Source organism: Panthera onca, chromosome D3, assembly GCF_046562875.1.
Source record: "Panthera onca isolate mPanOnc1 chromosome D3, mPanOnc1 haplotype 2, whole genome shotgun sequence".
Classification (NCBI taxonomy): domain Eukaryota; kingdom Metazoa; phylum Chordata; class Mammalia; order Carnivora; family Felidae; genus Panthera; species Panthera onca.
The window spans coordinates 43,386,052-43,403,245 of NC_138350.1; the positions used below are offsets into that span (position 1 = coordinate 43,386,052).

At 37.4% G+C, this 17,194-nt stretch overlaps 1 protein-coding gene across 3 annotated transcripts in view; it reads left to right on the forward strand.

The window, feature by feature from the left end:
• Nucleotides 1-17,194, forward strand: part of GREB1L (GREB1 like retinoic acid receptor coactivator) — a 280,368-nt gene that overhangs the window by 90,691 nt on the left and 172,483 nt on the right. For all 3 annotated transcript variants that reach the window (XM_060613413.3, XM_060613402.3, XM_060613410.3), the window contains exon 2: nucleotides 13,620-13,723. The gene's annotated coding sequence lies outside the window, so the exon portion shown is untranslated. The remainder of the gene's footprint in view (nucleotides 1-13,619; nucleotides 13,724-17,194) is intronic.

A 17,194-nucleotide genomic window follows, 5' to 3' on the forward strand; every position in this document is an offset into this window, starting at 1 on the left:
GACACATGATTCTACAAATTCACACACACAGAAACAGGGCAACACTTCCTTTACCACCCCTATCCTAATTAATGGCATGGCATTTACTCAAGTACTCCAACTAGAAACTTCCCTGTTATCGAAGGCTTTTCCTCCCCTCTCACATCCCATGTCCAGTGTGTCACTAAACCCTGCCAATTCAGGAACCTGCAAAAGTTGAATAAATGACATCGCAGCTCTACTGTCCTTTTAGTTCCTCATTGCCTCTTGCCAGACCATTTTAATCATCCCCTTCCAAGCGCTATGACATTTGACTCCTTTTCCTGTTCCTAGTCCCGTGTCTTCCATTTGGTTCCATGAATTGTCTTTTTGAAAAACAAATTCTATCATGTTACTCTTTTACCTAAAATCTTTAAAAACTCCTCTTTATATGGGGAAAAATTTTTAAAACCTAATCGCCTTTCTTAATGTCACTTCACTCTATAATCTAACTTCCTGCCATTCTGCCTTCATGCGTTCTAAGACTCAGACACACAAAGTGACACCTACTTCTTTGGCCCCACTGTTTTCTTTATGTGGAATGTCTTCAACACTACCTTGTCTCTGTCATGCAAACTCCCCCTCATGTTTTAAGTCCTAAGTGCCACTCCCACCTAGGCTTCTTGTATGTTCTCTGTTATACCATGTATGTTCTCTATTACACCATGTGTGTGCTCTGTTGCACTATGTGTGCTATTATAATATGTGCATTCTCTATTATACCATGTATATTCTCTATTGCACCATGTATGCTCTATATTATATCAGGTCTGTTCTCTATTGTACTATGTGTGTTCTTTGTTACACCATGTGTGTTCTGTATTACATCATGTATGTTCTCTGTTGCACCACGTGTTCTCTATTACACCGTGTATGTTTTATATTATACCATGTATACTCTCTATTATATCATGTCTGTTCTTTATTACATCATGTTTATTCTCTGTTGCACCATGTGTATTCTCTGTTGTACTATATGCTCCCTGTTCTCTGTTATACCATGTATGCTCTCTATTGCACTATGTGTGTTCTCTGTTATACCATGTATGTTCTCTATTACACTATGTACGCCCTCTGTTGTACTATGTGTGTTCTCTATTACACTATGTTATCCATTGCACTGGAATGCTCTCTATTACATCATGTATATTCTCTGTTACACTATGTATATTCTCTGTTGCATTGTGTATGTTCTCTATTACACCGTTCATGTTCCCTATTACACTACATGTTCTCTATTTTACTGTACTCTATTGCACCATGTGTGCTCTGTATTACAGTGTATGTAGGTTGTCATATAAGGCCCTCTGAGGTATTAACCTCTTTTTTTTTTTAATATAATTTATTGTCAAGTTGGTTTCCATACAACACCCAATGCTCATCTCCACAAGTGCCCTCCTCAATGAACTGTGAATTTCTAAATTATAGTCTTATTCACAAATGTATCCTCAGCATGTAGCAATGCTTGGCAACTACAGGAACAAAATAGATATTCATTGAACTGAATAGAAATAAAAATAAGTACAGAATGTGCTTTGTGTATCCCAGTAAGACCCCAACTTGAAGACAGTGTAAAGGTAACCAGGAAGCCAGGTGGTGAAGCTGAGCTGGATGAGGCAGAATGAGGCACACGCAAGCCTGCAATAGTTCAAATAGAGTTCAGAGAAATTGTCTGTTTCCAGCCCCTGTGTCACCTTGGCCTGCTCTGTTCTTTGCTTGTTCTGCTTAATTTACTCATTCTTTTTTCTCAGTCATTCAGAAGTGACCATTTAGCTCAATTTACTGGGCCTACTCCTTTCTTAGCACCAAAATCTGGTAGTGTGTGTGTGTGTGTGTGTGTGTGTGTGTGTGGTGATAAACTCCCAGAAATAGAGCTGAATGTACCTACTAAGAGAGTTGCATGAATGAGGGGGGAAGGGGGGAATAGGGAATGAATAATAATCTGTTGGTATGTACTGAGTGTTTGCCAAATGCCAGGATTTACATTTAATCCTTACAATACCTTATAATATATAGGCACCATTATTATCTCCACTTTACAGATGAAGTAACTGAAGCAAAGAGAGACTGAATCATATGCACCCATGGAAGCAGGGGAGCTAGAATCCAGTAAATGCCTGTCTTAATCCAGAGTCAGTTCTGTGAACACAATTAGTGTTAAATATTTATGATGGACCACATTACAACTGATCCTTGTCTTACAAAGATATCTCTGAAGGGCAAAAGAATGAAATGTTTGGTTTCCCCTGTGTTTTTGTGAGTACTGGTAGGGTTTGTTTTATTTTGTTTTGGGCTTTTTTTTTTAAATGTAATTTTTTAGAGCAATTTTAGGTTCATAGCAAAATTAAGAGGAAGGTACGGAGATTTCCCATGTACATTGGTAGGTTTTTCTCATCAAGGATTTAACTCTGGGGATCATTATAGGCAAGAGAGAATTCCTCATGAACTTGGACTTAGTCTCAAGGTCCCCTTCTCAGGTATTATGCACCTGGCCTTGGGCAGAACTAATAGCCTGTTAATCAATTTCCATTCTAACTAACTAGTAAGTGTTTATTTATCTTGACAAGATGCTATATGATGTATGATAGACAAACAAAAATGATAAGGACTGGTTCTTGCCACCCACCCTGCTCTGTCCCAGTACACACACAATCCTGTTGGGAAGACAAGCCATTCACAAAAGAACTGTCAACCAACAATGTGGAGCTCTTGGTGATGTGAGCCCTGGTCAGATTTCTGGGTCCTTAGCTGGTGAGGGAATGCTTCAAAGTCCCTTCTGGGCTGTATGTCTGAGTTCCCCATCTGGCCCTCCTCCTGTGTTACTTTTACTACCAGTTCATTCTCAATTGATTTCCAGCTTCTCTAAATTCAAACTCTATGATATTCTGCATTCAAACTGGTTAGTGTCCCTCATTATCCACAAAGATTTTCCTAGGTCTTTACCCTGGATCTAATTCTTTTCCCCTAAATCTTCAAAGGGGTAATCAATCCTGAATATAACTCTGCAATTTAAGAAAAACCATTTTAAGCTGCTCATTGCAAAACACGTGGGTCCTGGCTGTGGACCAGCCATCAGTCGTTCTCCTTGGCCAGAGGAGGCAGGTCAGCTGGAGAAGATGCCCCATGATAGGTCAGGCAGCAACAGTCTGTCCTTCTAAAGATACAAAGGGAAGCACCAGTGAGCTGGGGCTGGCCTCAGTGTTTGGGGATTGGAAGCATAAACAAATATTTTCACAGGGTGCGTCCAGAACTGAGTAGTCAAGGTCATTGTGGTGCAAACAGAACACATGGTGTCAGTGTGTCCTAGTGTCTGGGCTCAAGTGGCCTTTCTTGGCAGCATCTATAAAGAACACAGAGCATACTGTAACCTCTACTGTTGATATTGGGTGTGCTTTTACCAGAGCTTAGTGAGATTTCTAGATTTGTTTCCATTTCATATAGATTACTTTGCAAGTGGAGCCAGGCTTGCATTTTCTGTGGATTGGGCCTTTGCTCAGTGTGCTTTGCTCCTCCACTTGAAACTGACCTACAGTGCTCTTCCAGTTCCTTCCTTCCACCCAAGGAAGTAGCAGGTCCTCACAAGGAGTCTCAAATGGCCTTCCATTTTCTTTCATGGATAGGGGTGAGAGCACCTGAATATACCAGAATCTCTCTTTGAAAAAAAAACTTTACTATGATGAATCTGAAAAAATAATTTTAAGGGAGTATTGGTACCACTTTCTTCTTTGACACATCTCATTTTTCTTGATGGTAACATAATGCAATTTTGTTTGTTTGTTTGTTTTCCTGAATAGCCATGATGTAGGTGAGAAGTACTGAATGACTGTTAAGATAAAGTTTCAGATGTTTCTTGTTTTTTAACAGGAATGTCCATCTACATACAGTATAGTGTATAACACTTTCTAATATACCATATATACTGTTTCATGACTTTGAGAATATTCTTTTTTTCTGAATAGGCACCAGGACAACTTATCTGCAAAGTTTAAATCAGTGCCTTGTCATTAGCAAACTTCACTTACTAGTTTTAGTCAAGTCTAAGCTGCACAATGGTTGAATTGGTGACTATTATATTTGTTTAACTGCTGTAAAGTAAGTTTGCAACAATAGATGCTTGCACTTAAATAGCCTACAGAGCATCAGGGCCCTATCAATCATGCAGAGATTTCCCTCCTGCTGTCTCTTCTGATGGACAATTCTGCTGATGTGGATATTCAAAAAGAAGGGATCAGGAAGAACAGATGATGGATAAAGACAATCTTCTGTCTTGAGAGGAAATCGGAGAAATCCTTTTAAGGAATTTCTTTGTCATGGTGTCAGAAGATTAATTATGCTCGTGTGAGAACAGCTTTCTCATTGGGTGAAAAGAGACATTATCCTTCTGACTTGTGACAGAAGATTTTTTTCAAAGGAAGAGAGTCAAAGATTTCAGAGTATCTGAAAAAAGATTTTTCAGATTTTTCAGATTTCAAAGATTCAGAGTATCTGATGTTTTCTAAGCATCCTCCAGGACCATTGGATTACATCCATGACATTGCGGTGTTCAACAAGTAATTAATGAATCAAGAATTTTTGTTTCAAGTTTTAAGTAATTCCTCCTGCTGTTCCTCATGCAAATCTCTTCAGAGGTCTTAATAACCAAGACTGTACATCAGATTTTAAAATCACATCATAATAGTATAGGTGATAACTTATTACTAGCCAGGAGTGGTAGCTTATTACAGTCATATGGAAGAAGAGACACTGCAGTGCAACCCAAAACTTGTACACACAATTGATTAACACAATTTTTAACAAGGCAAATATAATTGGAAAAGGCATCCTTTAAAAAATTCAACTCTTAATTGTATAATTTAATCTAGTTGTAAATAGTGATAATATTTAAAATATTTACATTCCTTGGAACTTCTTTGAGCATAACAAATGAGTATTCAGAAAAACCTTCGAAAGTTAGAGGCAAAATACATTGCCTAAAGCATAACAATAGTAAAGTTTTTCCATATGACTTTATTTTCCATGTAACTGAAGGCTCAAAAAAAAATCAGTTATTTCATTGAAAGATTTTCCTAAAATACATTACTTAGTATTCTGCCTTTTATTTATTTTTTATTTTTTATTTTTTTTCAATATATGAAATTTATTGTCAAAGGTTTCCATGTATTCTGCCTTTTAAATAGCACATATTTGTTGACTCAGGGTCCTAATTATAAAGATCTGCTTTTGGGGTTCACTGAATTACAGTGTTGCCTGCAGTGACTATTGAAGTATTTAGTATAGGGTCATTTGCCTCTATAATATCCTGAGTATTTAGTACATATATGTGTGTGTGTGTGTGTGTGTGTGTGTGTGTGTGCGCGTGTCTGTCTACTTTTGTAGATATGGAGTCTCTTCTCTTTAGGTGAGTTATCACTTCTCCCTGGAACCAGTGTGTCATGTTGCTGGTAAACTGCTGTTTTATGTTATACTTGAGGGTGAGTCTGCACCTACAATACAAATTAGTTACATTTCTTTCTTTATTTCACTGTGAAAGTTTATTTTCCTCTTATTTCTAGGTGCCTGACTGGTTCAAGGATAGGTAGTTGAGGTTTCCCACAAATCTGATGTCTGGAAGGTGGCTTTACTCTGTACACACACACACACACACACACACGCACACAAATGCACGTATAAATGTGTTCATTTACTAATCGTATCAAATGTTAATACTCTGTTCAATGTATTATTTTAGTGATTCTGTGAATACTGAATCTTTTACATCCCAGCATGCTTTTACATCTAAGCCTTGAGAATAGACTTGTAGTAACCACTCCACTCTAGACACCTCTTCCCTACCTTTCCTGGTCTCTAACACTACTGCTATGAAATGGTAGCTACATCCTGGTTTTAAATAAAAATAAACTATTAGATTGCATGAAAAAATCTTCAAACTGAGCATTAAATATTAGCTGATGTTAGCAATTGTAATTTTTGCAGTAACTATAGTAGTTGAAGGGCCAGATTCAGATCTTTGTGGAGAGTTCATAGCAAAGACCAAATGAGTAAGTGAGTCTTACTTTAACTCACACTTGATAGTGATACTTAGAAGAACAGATTTAAGTTCAAAATTTAGGATTCTTGAGTTTCACACAGTATCTAGAATTTGATATATTACCAATTCTATTTTTGGTTGTTTTTAAAGATGATAAACTAAAGTGATAAACAGAAAGTATTTAAGAAACAATCCCAGGAAATAGAAGTCCAGAAGTAGATCAATCCCTTTTCTCCTTCATTTAGAAAGAGGGACCATTTGCATTTTGTCTTACTCAAAGAAAAATCATCCCATTATGCCACTCTTGCATTTTAGCAGGATGAGTTTATCTTTGAGAGGGCTTTAATTAAAACTGGAGGTAATAATTCTTGATGACATAGGGCACTTAAAGAAAAAAAGTTTACTAATTAATAAAAAATATAGCCAGTTATAGAAAATGTTTCTCTCTTTGTCTTTCTGACCCTGCTGTTAAAGGAGAACAATCAACTTATCACCACCAGCTGCATGGATTCAATGGAAAGGAACTTGAGGTTTTCTTCTTCCTAAACCCTTGCTGAATTGTTCTGGCAGTACATAAAAGTGGGTCATTTGTACCTAAAGTACTTTACCAATGCTCCATTAATCTCAGTGATGGTGTTCTCTTTTTCCTGCAAGAAGCAGGATGAGAGGATATTATGGAGGAGGAAGAGGAGTTAAGCATTTTTTTTAGTGGATGTGTAAATGAAGAGGGAAAAGCCATTTAATATTTTGTAGCCTGTTTTTTTCCTTTTTGCTAATGAATACATGATCAAAATATCAATGATTGTTTTGTGGTATATTTTATATTGTTTTTATGGCATTTAATACCTTCAGGATTAAGAGGAATGTTTAACAATTTGTGAAAAAGATAGTGTTTGTCTTTGGATATATACCAAGAAGATCTTCAGTTGAGAAACAAATGATGTGTCAGACCAAAATAATGTGAAAAGAAAGATGAATCAAGGACAAAAGATGTTTTCCTTCAGTTATTTTGTTTTAAATGTAAAAGTTCTATCATTGTGCTGCCTAATCACAATGATTAAAATGGAAAGTAAACTAACCTAAGACTTGAAGTTTTCTCAGCTGCTAAATGAATTTTATAAGGGCCTTGATTACAGTCTATACTGTGCTTTGTATTTCTTAAAATAATTTCTGTAATAAATTGTTTTCTATCTAAACATTAAGAGAATGCTAGATGGGCAAGTCTGCATTGACCTTCCCTGTTGGTCTTGTCTGTTGATTGGCAGGTTTCAAAGGTTAAACTAGCTACAGATGAAATGTAATCATTACTGACTTGGTTCCTTTCCAGATCCCTCTGGAAACTGCAGTAAGCCAATTTTGTTCATTTATAAAGAAGAAAGAAAAGTAATTCCCTGAGTAGTTTGGAATGGGAAGCAGCCGCTGTCTCCTTCCTTCTTACTTAAATAAACAAGCTAAATGGAAAAATAAACTTTACTTTTTCACATCTGGTATAAAGCTTCCTCTTTTGTTGAAAGTTCACATGCTCCCTTTGCTATGCTTGGTCATGTGAATCAGGTGTCTTCCTTCCTTCTGTAAAGTGACTTGTCTAACTATAATAAGGAAAGACCCTGACCGATTTTAACAGCCCAAGAACATCATTATATGAAAACAAACAAAGCCCTCATATTGAGAATGATATCAGATGATGTTTGACCCAGCCTCCCATATATCTGTTAGTAGTAAAGAAACAATAGGACCTTATGCCAGTAATACAGCAGAAAACTTGAATAAGCAAACAAAGTCTGCTGGGTCTTCCTTACATCAAGTCAGATTATACTTATTTGCGTGTGAGCTCTTCTTAATGTGAGTAATTTTTCACTTTTCCTTTATGGCATACACTGACTTTGAAAACGCAGAGAAGGATGTCACAGACAGCCATACGATGATTCTGAGGCACACTGGCATTTACTAACCACCAGCATACCACTAATCGTCAAAATTTACCTTTGCAGACTCCCCATATGTCTTTCTATCCTTACCTCCACCCTTCTATGCTCCTGTGTCATTTTCTCAGAACTCCCCTCCATTCTGACATCTCTTCCCTAGTGAACTACTTTAATAATTGTACTTAATAATATTACAATTTTTCTGTTTAACTTTTCTGTGAAATGGGAGCATGATTTGCAGTCTTCTTTACCCCAGGCTTGATGCCTCTTATTACAGAGTTGAACATTTTAAATGTTCTTCTAATACACATTTGTCATGTAACACAGAATCCAATTACCATTAAAGCTTGGTTAGAAGCTTTTTGGGAAGGGGGGAGTGGAATGTAAAACCTAGAGAAGTTAGGTTTAACAGTTAAAAACCTAGTTGATAAGCAATGTTCCATTTTTTTAGATGCTTTCGTTCCCTGCTAGGGCCGGCCTCAGAGGAAGAGGTAAAGGTCAAATGCCACAGGCATCTAAACAGTGGTGGAGGTGTACACAGTACTCATCCCAATAACAAGTTGCTGTTGTCGTGGCAAAATGGCCTTTCTAACTCTCTTGTGCTTTTAGGTACCTTCTTTGAGCATAACCAGAGTGGCAGGGGGCTTAGTAGGAATCATCATTGGTTTGTTTCCACTTTCCAAAGGAAGAGATTGAAGCAGAGAGTAGTCAAGGAGCCAGTCCTAGGATCAGACAGTGAGGTTTCTTTCTTTTCTTTTTAATATGTATGGCTAATTGTTATAAATAAGCATCCCATTTAACAATCATACACAGTTTTGATCCCCTCCCCCTCTTTTTTCCAAATAAGTGATTTTCAAACTGTAGTGTCATAGAATCATCTGGGGCTCGCGTTGTCTATTTGCTAAATCTAGCAACACTTTCTGGGGTATTCAAAATGCAGATTCCTGAGTCCTTATCTAGAATTAGTGACTCGTAAATCTCTGAGAGAGAGGATAAGGAATCTCCATGGTGAGTACCATTCGTCAAGTGATTCAGATGCAGTCCTTGAACTAGACTTTGTGAGAAACACGGATGTAAATGATGCGAAACTTTAACAGTGTCTCAATGGGCACCTTGGTTTCATCAAGAAAAATCAGTAGTAATTCCAGCCAGATTTTCTGTTCAGTTACATTCAGGTCAAATATAACCTATGCTATAGCAGTTGCTGAAACAAATGGGAACTTCCATTCCATTCTTCCTCACGATGTCCTGATTTATCATTCAGCACTTTCTACCACCACCACCATTACTATTCAACTAGCAGTGACTTTAAAAAGAGCCTCTCTGAACACCCAAATTGGCAGGACTGACCCACTCCATCTCTCCTGAATGTTGACTATCTGCATCCATAGCTCTGGTGACTTGTTTCTTCATGCAGATTTTTTTAGGGTTCTTCTTAGTTTATTCACTTTTTATCCCCAAATAAAGAGCACTTTGTCTTTCAATTTACATGCCATCGGTTCATATATCTCAACTCCATTAATTAGGAATTTCCTTATATTTTGATTCTCAACAAAGATTTTTCTAGGTAGGTAATAGAATGAAAAGTAATAAGAGAGAGTGAAGATCATATCCTTGGGTGAAAAGTTGTCATTCTGGTTTAAGCTGTAAATTTCTCTTAGAAAATTTTAAGTTAAAGAAATGCAAATAGTAAAGTCAGAATATGATTGTATATAATCAGACTGGAATGAGTTAGGAATCCCATTTTCTTTCAGTCTGGCTTCCGTAGTAGGCCAGGAATGACTTTAAAAATTTATTTTCAAACCTAAACAATGGATATCATTCTGACCTCAGAAGTCTCTAAGTAGGATATTTACAGTCTGTGTATGTAAACTCATGTTTAACTAACCTGACATTTGTTACTACTCTCATGAGTTTTATTTTATTTTATTGTTAAATGTTTTTTAACGTTTATTTTTGAGACAGGGAGAGACAGCATGAACGGGGGAGGGTCAGAGCAAGAGGGAGACACAGAATCTGAAACAGGCTCCAGGCTCTGAGCTGTCAGCACAGAGCCTGACGTGGGGCTCGAACTCACAGACCATGAGATCATGACCTGAGCCGAAGTTGGATGCTTAACCGACTGAGCCACCCAGGCGCCCCATCATGAGTTTTAATTAACAATCTTGATTACAGTTTAGACCATTTCACATATTCTTTTCTGTTACTGCAGAGAACATAATGTGACTTAGCTTGAAAAATACATATGTAGGGTTTAAAGGATGTAGGTCTGGGTAACAGCAGTGCTAACTTTCTCAAATAAGTCACTCAATCTTTTGTTGTCTGTATTCTCATAATGAATACAACGTATATCTCAAGATGTTATTGTGAGGATTAAAGGAAGTAAAAGTGTATATAAGTAAAACTCATAGTTCTGAGGTACTTTAGGAAATTTTGGCTAATTTAGATATTGGTTGCATCTAATGACAATTAAGAAAGCTTTCTCAACCTTAGACTAAAATAATATTCTTAGGTCTGTTATTTTCATAAGTTTTTTTTTTTGACCAACTTAATATAATCACATTCTTATAAAGATCTAGCACCCAGGACATTATAATTATTTTTCACTTTCATTCTTTCTTTTTTTACCATAAAGGATACTTTATTGATAAACACTAAGGGCAGTTTCTCTCTCTGGCAGTTACCCTACCAAGTGGTATGGTTTTGTTTGATTGTATTTTTTTTGCTTCATTTACTTACTTCTAAGATCCCTCCCAGTTCAGCCCATGCTCCACATCCCTATCCACAGACATTGATGATATAGGAATATGATGTGATCTCCACCACCACAGCCCCTCACATAGTAGCCCAATAGAAAAAAAGTTGGGGGCGCCTGGGTGGCGCAGTCGGTTAAGCGTCCGACTTCAGCCAGGTCACGATCTCGCGGTCCATGAGTTCGAGCCCCGCGTCAGGCTCTGGGCTGATGGCTCGGAGCCTGGAGCCTGGAGCCTGTTTCCGATTCTGTGTCTCCCTCTCTCTCTGCCCCTCCCCCGTTCATGCTCTGTCTCTCTCTGTCCCAAAAATAAATAAAAAACGTTGAAAAAAAAAAATTTAAAAAAAAAAGAAAAAAAGTTGGTTCTGGTGTCAGAGGACATGCATTTGAGTACTTTGCTACTTCTGAGTGTGGTAATCTTACAAAGATTAACTGAGATAATATACATGAAAGAACACTCTGTAAAAGCATAATTCTTCCTGTGGTTAGGGATTTCTATAAGGAAGAGTATTAACATTTATTGTATGTCTAATACATGCCAGGTGCTCTGCATACACCATCTACTATAACCTGATGAGGTAGGAAATCTTATTCTCATTTTATAGATAATAACTAGCCTCAAGCCACATGATTGCAAAGTATTAGAGCATGATCTGAATCAGATTTATCACCCCCACACCACTTGTCTTCACTGCTTTAGGGGCTCGCAAGTCAGGCAGTTCTTGGTCCTGTCTCTGAGCTGCCAAGGAAAGAGGGAAGGGATAGATGAGACAATGAAAGGAGACACTCCATGAATGCAGTCAGCAAATAAGGAGCTGTCTGAGAAAATACTGTTACTGACTTGATAGGGCATATGTCTGCCACCGTCGATGTGACAAAACTGAAAAGGCTGGAGAAGCCACAGCATCATGAGGGTTTGAGGGAGTGGGCAATGAGAGTTGTGCCCCTCATCTGCTACTGCAAACTTGAAATGTGGCTCAGCCACCAGTGTCTTTATTTTTCTACTTCATTTTGCCTCTGTCAAACAAGGGTGATTGATTATATTTTTAAATAAATAGTATAACAAACTTTAATCTTATTATAATGTTATTATCATTATATAATTTTTAAGCCTAGGGGAGAGGTGAAGCCAGAAAACTGTTAGTTCATACTCACTGTACTTTTCCAATGTTTTTCCACTTGAACATCAATGAAGTCAAAGTTTTCACCTGGCCTTAAAAGCTGCAGGTGACCTCAGCTCATTAGTTGTGAACTGTTTCCTTCTGTGTCAGTGAAGCCTTGCTTATGACCCTATTAGGGTTTGACAAAACAATGGGAGTACCTCTAAAGGGAAAGTGGGAGCTGAACTACTTTTGTTCTTGGTGAGGGATGATTATCAAATTGAGGTATGATGAGAAATTAATTTTCAAATACAAATTACAGGAAAAGGTTCTCATTATTATACCTCAAGTTTGGCTTATAGAATTTTAGGACTGTTTAAATGATCAGAACCACTTTTGCCTGTCTGCTTATCTGCTATTGATAGAGGGTCTTTAAATACATTTGTAAAATTTCAGACTGATTGATGGTCTAATGTTGAATAGAAGGCCATTTGATCTAATATTACACATATTGTCAGTGACCATGTCTTCTTACAGGACTTTCAATAAGTAATTCTACCTCACATCAGCATTATTAAGCCTAGCACTATGGATATCTAGTGAATAAAACTGGCAAACAATATTGGCAGTTATTAAGTTTATTGAACATAATTCCCTAATTCCACCCTCAAAACAAAAGAAAACAAACAGCAGCAAATATCAGCCTTCTTCACATGGAAGTAAATAAGGTTTTACTTCCACATTTTCAAATTTAAACATCTAGACTGTATTTGAGTCTAAACTTTGTGACAACAGCCAAATAAGCACAGGAAGTGATAGAAAATGTCCAGGAAATTATACCATGTCCTGATGTTTTGCTGCTTTTCATTTTGGCAATTCATACTTAAAAGTATTACAACAATGTGGAAGATTGGAAAGATTCAAGTTTTTCTAGTTGGTGCTTTAAAGTAGCAGTACTCATGAGCAGAGTGGTCCATTGAAATGGTGTGTATAACAAATTTTAAAGTCATTACAGAGCTTTAAAATGTCAGGAAGATTAAAAGGGAAAAAGGCTAGCATATGTAGTTCATTAATTTTGGTCATGAACATGTTATATTCAAGAACCATGTTTAAGTCCCCCTTCTTCCAGGACAACTTCTTGAAACACAACTTAAATGGAATTATTATTATTTTTTTAATGATTACACTTAAGCACCTGATGATCTAATGAAGACAATTTCTTAATGTGTCAAAATGGGTTCTTTGTATCTTGTTTGAATCTTTTGTTGCCTTAAACTAATCTGCTTTAGGGTTCTCAAATCCAGGCATTTTACAATGCAGTCTCTAGCAATGGCATTCATTTGGAATGCTGCCTTTTGTTTACTAGCTTTCCCAGACCCTCACTGCTTCCTTTGGTCATCTGGTGTCTTCACTAATGTGATTGGTACTCCTAGGCTCTGCAGGTAGCCATGAGCCTTTATAAGTGGGATTTACAATGGGACTCACCACCCTGCCTGCTAATGAAGGGAACCGCAGGGATTTTTTTTTTTTTTTCTGTCTTCCAAAAGAGTGAAGGAAAATTGAATTCTGGGTTTGTTAATTCTCTTTATTTTCCATTTACTTTAATTTTTACAAATGATTTACTAACTTCAGTGCAAAAATACAAATATTTTTGTTTAGGAGTTAAATGTTTCATGTGCCAGCCCTTCATGCTAATCACTGGAATTGTTTATTATTGAACCTGGAAAGAACAAAGTGGAGTCTCTGTTTAAACTCAATCAACTGGCATTTCACTTTCATCTGTTTTTGTCTTTCAGGAGATTTTTGACCAATTTGGTTGTTTAAAAAAAAAAAAAAGCATATGACTGGAAGCCTTGGATTCTACTACCAGCCTTGCCATTTAGTACATCTATAACCTTGAGTAAGTCACTTCCACTCTTTGATTTCTAATCTGAAAAAAAGGAAAGTGTTATCCAAGGTACACGTGAGATTTGAGATGGTGTTTCACATTCTAGCCTTCTTGTCTTTTTACTAGCAAAGTGAATAACAGTGCCCTTTTGTTTGATTTTTGGATAAATCTACCACTGAAAAACATCTTGCATCTATTAAATGTTTTAACCAGTGGTCAAAGCAATAATTAAATATAAAATGCCAGTGTCTTCATTTTAGAGGCAATGTGCTCTGTGAGGATTAAAGGAAGTTCATTGTAGCCCAACTTTATAGAGATAGGGATTTATTTGACATTTTCTAATTGTGAAACATGGCACCCATGTTTTTTTTAATTTAAGTATAGTTGACATATAGTATTATATTAGTTTCAGGTGTACAACATAGTGATTTGACCATTACATACATTATGAAATGCTCACCATGAAAAGTGTAGTTACCATATGTCATCATACAAAGTTCTTACAATATTATTGACTATATTCCCTATGCTGTACTATTCATCCCTTTAACTTATCTATTTTATAGCTGGAAGTTTGTATCTCTTAATCCCCTTCACCTATTTTGCCCATCACATGAACCACCTCCCCTCTGGCAACCATCAGTTGTTCTCTGTATTTATGAGTCTGTTTCTAGTTTTTGTTTCTTTGTTCATTTATTTTTTTAGATTCCACATATTTTTTAAGTCATAGTGGTTTTTGTGTCTCTGACTTATTTCACTTGGAACCCATGTTTTAATTGTGCTTTATAAGGCAGTATTCTTAAGTGTGGTTTAAAGGTCTTCTGGGGGGGGGGTCATGAAATCTTTGGATTTTATTTTATTTTATTTTTATCTACTTGTTTTTTGGTGCTGGTCACTTCTTTTTTAATCTTTGGATTTTAGAACAGAAAGGGACATCTGCAATCATCACATCCAATCCTCTGAGTTTTATTAAACTGCTGAGATTCAGTAGACCCAGAAATGCTGAGTAGCTCATCCATGGTCAAAGAGCCTAGAGAGCTGCCTAGGGTCCAAACTCCAAAGACAAAATGTTATATACCTGGTGGAGGTGTCCTAGCTACTTCTTAATGAAAGACAGAGAGTGAAAGGCTGAGACGAGGGGATTGTTTATTCCAAGTCTGAATAAAATTGCCAAGTCTTAAAAATTGCTGCTTGATAGAATTAGATAGTTGGTTAGTTTTCACATTGCAGCTTCCAGATTAAAGTCAATCCAGTATGTTTAACAAAATACTGTGTCTGAGGCATTGAACTACGGTGATGCTCCTATAGAACTGTGCAAAATCACAGTCCCTCCCCTTAGAGACTCTGCAGCCTAACATGGAGATAAAACAAGTACATAATAGGGAATAAAAACAATAAAAAACAGATTTCAAAAGGAAAATAACTTTGGAGTTCTCAAAGTCTCAAAGAACTTTGAGGATTTCAAAGTCCAAAGGGGAGGTGGACTTAAATAGAACCTGATAGGTCAAGTGTTCCTTAGCAGATCAAAGGTAAAATCAGGGTGCTCTGGGAACTCACAGGCAAGGTCTTGAATCAGAGTGAGACAAAAGAAAGGAACTAGTAAAATAATAAAATTTTGGCAAGTCTTCCTATTCTTGAGTTGGTTATTTGCTGCTGGAGAAAATCCCTCAGTCATGCAGATGGATATCAACTATAAATTCATTCTCTCTAACCCTAAATACAACTTAATTATCTTGAGTTGAGTACCCTTGGTGAATTCTTCTTTTTTTCTCTAATCAATTATCCTAAATCTACTCCACTCTCTTTAAGCCTGTACCCTGCCCTTTTCTCAGCAGGCTGCTCCTCTTCTAGGAGCCCCTGAAGAGTCCCAGTAATTGCCTTAATTTAGCTGACCTATAAGTACAAGTGATGCCAAGTGCTTCGTCTCCAACCCTGCTTCCCTCCAAACTTCAGACTTGTCTGTCACATTACTGCTGGGTATCTCCACTTGGATGTTTCAGAGCCATCTCAAAATCAATATATATCTAAGGCCTGAATGTATCTATCACCTTCCATGCAAAGCCTCATCTTCTTCCTCCAAGTGCCCTCAATTAGAGGAGGTACCACCATTCTCCCCAGTTTGCACTTTAGAAACATACAAATGCAGAAAGAATGTCCAGTTGGGAGGCTGCAGTGATCCAAACCACCATACTTCTTGTTACAGTATTCAATACATTGTAATTGCATGAGAAAGAACATAGTCAAGTGATTAAAAACATGGCTCTAGGTGGCACATGGCTGGCTCAGTCCATAGAGCATGTGACTCTTGATCTTGGGGTTGTGAGTTCAAGCTCCACATTAGGTGTAGAGCCTACAGAACAAAACAAAACAAAATAAAACCATGCCTTAAAGTAAGGTGGATCTGCATGTGATTCCTGGCAGCACCATTTACCAGCTAGCCATATGACCTTGAACAAATCATTAAACTTTCTAAGACTGGGTTATCTCATCTGAAAAATGGGAACATAGTAATACTTACATCAAAGGGTATTTGGAGGATTAAATGAGATATCACATATGAAGCTTTCAGCAATGGTATTCCTGTTTAAGATCTGGGAGAGCAAAGACCATTTCTGTCTTGTTCACCATTGTATCTGCAGGACCTGGCACAGAGAAGGCACTCAATACATATCTACTGAATGAATATATGAGGCAGTGGCATGCCTGAACAGTGAGGATGGAGAAAAGCAATGCAAGATAGAGACCTGGGCTTCACCCTGCATCATTTGCCCATGCTATTGGTCACCAATTCCTATTGATTTAATTCCTGAGTATTTCTCAGGTCTCTCCATCCCTCTGTAACCCTTCCATAACTGCACCCGTGCAGGCATCATGATCTCTCACCAGGACTAGTAGAAGTTTCTAAGCACTCTCCCTACATCATGTTTTGCCTCCACATCAGCCCCTTCCAGACTGCCACAAGAAGAATCTATCCAAAGCTGAAATGGGGAACATGCCATTTCTTTGTTTAACATCCTTTCATGTGGCTACTTCTTATCCATAGGATCCAGTCTCAACTCCTCACAGCCTGGGTCTACATTTTCATCTTCCTTTCCTACTGTTCCCTCTCTCACATTTGATAGTCTAGCAATTGCAGACTGGTCTTGTCTTTAGAACATACTGTGCTATTTCATGTCTTCATGCTTGTGAGAGGTACTTGCTTGTTCTTTGAACTCCCTTCTCTCCTGTATAAGTTAGGAGTTCGTTTGTCTGCTTATGACAGGAAGCATTAAATACCAAGCTGGAAGTTTATTTCTTTTCCACATAAACAGAGTTTGGAGGTAATTGTCTATAGCTCGTAAAACATTTCTGCTATGATCAGGGACCCAGGCTCCTGTCCTGTGGTTCTGCCATTGATGTGTGTCTTTCATCTGTTCCTCTCTCCTTTCTCTACCCCTCCAGCACCTTATTCCATTAATCATCTCCTCTCTTCGGTATCACCAC